Source organism: Galeopterus variegatus, unplaced genomic scaffold, assembly GCF_000696425.1.
Source record: "Galeopterus variegatus unplaced genomic scaffold, G_variegatus-3.0.2 Scaffold1473, whole genome shotgun sequence".
Classification (NCBI taxonomy): Eukaryota; Metazoa; Chordata; class Mammalia; order Dermoptera; family Cynocephalidae; genus Galeopterus; species Galeopterus variegatus.
Window position 1 is genome coordinate 76,943 of NW_007727584.1, and position 4,370 is coordinate 81,312.

A 4,370-nucleotide genomic window follows, 5' to 3' on the forward strand; every position below is an offset into this window, starting at 1 on the left:
AGAGTGTTAGTCTTGGGGACAAGAAGCCTAAGTCTTTTGTCTCAGCTTTGCTACAAACTTTCTATGAACTTGGGCTAGCTCATTTCCTCTCTCTGCATCTGTGTCCAGTTGGAGAGGTATGCAGGTCCCCATGTGATCCAAACATTCACTTACTCAAGCAATTATCCATTCATTCACTGACTTCACTCATTCAGCCATTTGCTCATTGATGCTTCTGGAGCTTGTCCTCTGTCGGGATGCTGGGGATTCAAAGAGAAATCAAAAGCAGGGCTTCACAGCATAGGGGAGAGACAAACACAAACCACTCAGTATATGCTGAGGCACATGGATACATATACTAAAGAGAAGCCAGGCAGCTGCTGTGGAAGCCTAGACGAGGTAGCAATTAGTTCAGGTCTGAGTAGCCTTTTTCAAGAAAGTAATCTTGAAGGGTTGGGAAAGGAGGAGAAATGCTGTCCAGGGACATGCCTTTCAGGTTTGCTGGGTGTGTGGAGGCTGTTTGGAAAACTGCCTCTTTTTGTTTTACAATTCTCACTTAGACTTCTGCAACAGTCTTGCTCTTTCAGTCCTGCCCCTTCATAGCTGCCTTCTAAGTGACTTCCTGTTCCCCAAGATCAAATTCAAGTTCTTCTGCCTGGTAGTCAGGTTCCTCTCAACTAGCACTGTCGTCTTCTTCCAGCCTGTCTGCCTGTTGCTCTCATATGCAGCCTTTGTTTCAACCATGTTAAACAATGCTGATGCCATGTCTTCTGCCTCTATGCCTTTGCTCATGTTGTTCCTTCTGCTTAGAATACTCTTTCTCCCCTAGGAAGCCTTCCTGGACAACACACTTGTATTGCTACCAGACAACTGTAGGGTTAAATGACGATGTCAATTGTAAAGCTACATGACTATTGTATTGCTAAGTGACCATGCTAGTTGTCGGGGCTAGGACTCAGACCCTTCAAACCCATTGTACAGACTGGGTCACAGACCCCTCACATGCCAGGCTGGGTAATAGACCTCTCACATGCAGTTCCACACTAGGTAATTGGGAAAGATCCCGGGAGACACTGGCAGATGACATGAGCTCAAGTCCTCAGCAGTAGCAGCAGTAGTACCAAAAGCAGCAGCAGCAATGGCGGCGGTGGCCTCTTGGGGCATCCCGGGGCCACTGGCAGCAACAGCTTGCAGCAACAGCTAACAGCAGCAGTAGTGGCCTACTCATGCCCCCCCTCCCCGGGGCATCCTGGGGGTGGGGGCACTGTGGATCAGAGCTACTCGTCCTTTATACTTAATTCCATAACCCAGGACACCTGGGCGCTCATGCATATTTACATCAAATGCTCCACAAGATTCTGAACATCTGAGGGGCCCTGACCATTTCCCTTCACTTTCCCTACAACATGACAGTTGGTAACTTCTGATGTGTTTCCATTGCATTTTATTTATATAAAATCATCTCAATTATTTTATATATCTTCTCAATTACTGCACTACAACTTTGTATTGAGATGATCTGTGAACTGCTTTTAGTCAGGGATTCTATCATATCTATAGAAAAAAATTCTATCATTTTTTAAAATGTAGTGCCCGGGCTGGACATGTGGCAAAGGTCTGATGGGTGTTTGCCTAGACAAGTAAGTAAATGGAAGAAAGAGGGCTCTGTTGAAGGGAAGGGAGTAGATTTAATTTGATTATGTTTGAGACATCAGAAGACTGATCTGCCCTATCTTACTCTTATTTACCCCATATATCAGGTCAGAGAGGTGGGAGGAGGAAGAAGAGGCAAAATGGATTGGGGTAGTTTTGGCTTTTTGGCCCTGCAAACTGAATGTTTGGTTTCAATCCCCATCTGTACTAGTTACCTGCTAAAACACTAGCTATTCCTGAACCAAACAGATCTAAACACCTGTTATTCATCTGTCAGTTTTGGCTTTTTGGCCCTGCAAACTGAATGTTTGGTTTCAATCCCCATCTGTACTAGATACCTGCTAAAACACTAGCTATTCCTGAACCAAACAGATCTAAACACCTGTTATTCATCTGTCAAACTCCTAATCATCCTTTGAGACTTTTGTGAAACCTGCTCTGACTTGCCCACCAGCCCCTGAAGAGTCAGTCACTCTCTGCTACCGCTTGACCTTGAACCTCCTTCTACCATTGCATGTATAATCATATTTAGCCCCCTTACAATCCATGTGTTTTAGTTTGTTTTATGTTGCTATAACAATTCTGGAGGCTGGGTAATTTATATAGAAAAGAGGTTTATTTGGCTTACAATTCTGGTGGCTGGAAAGCCCTATATTGGGCAGCTACATCAGGTGAAGATCTCAGGCTGCTTCCACTTATGGCAGAAAACAGAATGGGAGCAGGTATGTGCAAAGAGATCACATGGTGACAGCGGAAGCAGGAGAGAAACTGAGGAAGCCAGACTCTTTTTCTAACAATTGGCTTTCTCAGGAACTAATCCATTTCCGTGAGAGCAAGAACTCATTTACCCCTGTGGGAGGGCATTACTCTATTCATGAGGGATCTGCCCCCATGACCCAGACACCTCACTAGGCCCCACCTCCAACATTGCCATATTAGGAAACAAATTTCAACATGATTTTTGGCGGGGAAGAACCACATTCAAATCACACCCAAACCATAGTACCATGTTCTCTAAACTTGGATACATGTTTCTCTGGGGGATATACAGCACCATATAAATATCACAATAGCATAAGAAGTCTTCATGGAAGAAGTGGCATTTAAGCTGGGCCTTCACTTCCAAAAAAAAAAAAAAAAAATTCCTGATTCTTTTCTATCAGGCACTGGGGATCCAGAGATGAATCAGACAATATCCTTTTGCTTGAGGAATTCACAGTATGTGTATGGAGTGGGGGTGACAGGGGAGTGGGTAAGGGAGGGACCGTGGGCTGCCTGTGTGTAACACTCCTATTAAAGGACAATACAATAATCAGGACTACTGCAGAGGCAAGGTTCCTAACTCAAGGTACCAGAGAGCATCAGGGAAGCCTTTTGGAAGGGGCTCCTGCCCCAGCTGAGACTCGATGGGTAAGTAAGCATTAGTCAGGAGGAGAAAAGTAGCACAGGCTTTCTAGGCATAAAGTGGACAGCATAAGCAATCCACCCATAGAGGTGAGGCAGCGTCCTGGGTGCCCAGCACACCTTGTAGCTCAGCATACTAGTTTAGTGGAGTGTGAAGAGGGGCGTGGACTGGTCAGTTGGAGTTGGTTGTGCTATGGTCAACGTCCGACGAGTAAAAGAAACTTGCCCACGAGAACCGGGTAATAGGAAAAGAGTTTATTTCTGGCAGCCAGGGTGAAGCAGGCCAATAGAGGTGCGCAGCCCCCAGTTGAAACCTCTCGCAGCTTTTATTTTTAGCTAGGCGAGAATTTTTTGCACCTGACACAATCTAGCCAATGCAAGCAAGCCAGCAGGTACATAAGCTAATTTTGCCATGAGCCCTGTAGCCCCTCCCCACCCTGGATTCCCTATTTTTTTAGCAAGCGATTTGTACAGAAGCAGAATGCATGTTTTAAGGTCAGTAGGGATTGGGGCGTCCCTTAACAGTCGTGGAAGAGCTGGTGGGACTGCCGAAGAGTCTCCGGTCTCAGTGCATCCTGCGTGGTGGCTCTCTGCTGAAACATAAAGCATTCCCTTTTAATTCTCGCGCGTTGACGAGAACACCTCGGGAAAAGACTGCTCAAGGGGATTGCAATGGCAGACCAGCAATGACAACCTGGCTAGCGCCACGTGGGTCCCCGCCCTCCATCGGAGGCCTGTTACCGGGGCAACTAGGTTAGGGCGGAAGTGGCTCAGAAGACTGATGCTTACTAATCAGGTGACTCTCCAGCCTCCTGCACGTGACACCGAAGCCCAGGCGCGAGCTCTACCTAATCGAGACCCCGCCTCTCTTTTCTTTTGCTTACTATTGACAACGATCTAGTGCAATGGCCCTTCCGTCTCCTCCAGGAGACCCCGCCCCTTGGTAGTGAAATAACCAATTAGACCGGGACAAAAAGAAGCAACGCCCCAGGTTTCACCCGGGCTTGACAGACGCAATTGAGGCCATCCTCGAGTCCCTCCTCCCCGAGCCCATTCCGGCCTGCGATAGACAGACCTCCTACCCAATAGCATGACGTTGGCTGTGGTTGGGTTCCGCCCCCGTAGGAGAGGAACCAATGAGCGAGCCAGATCTCGGCGGGGTGGAGGGTTGCACTGCGGTAATATGGCTCTTCCTTAGCCAGCGGCGACGGCGGCGGCGGCCGGTGGGAGATAGGGCTGTCATACCTCTCCGGCCACCGGTGTCTAGGCTGCACGGGTTCGGCGGGTCGTGGCTAGGAGGCGGCGGCGGATGCCGGAAGAGCGCCTGCCCCGCC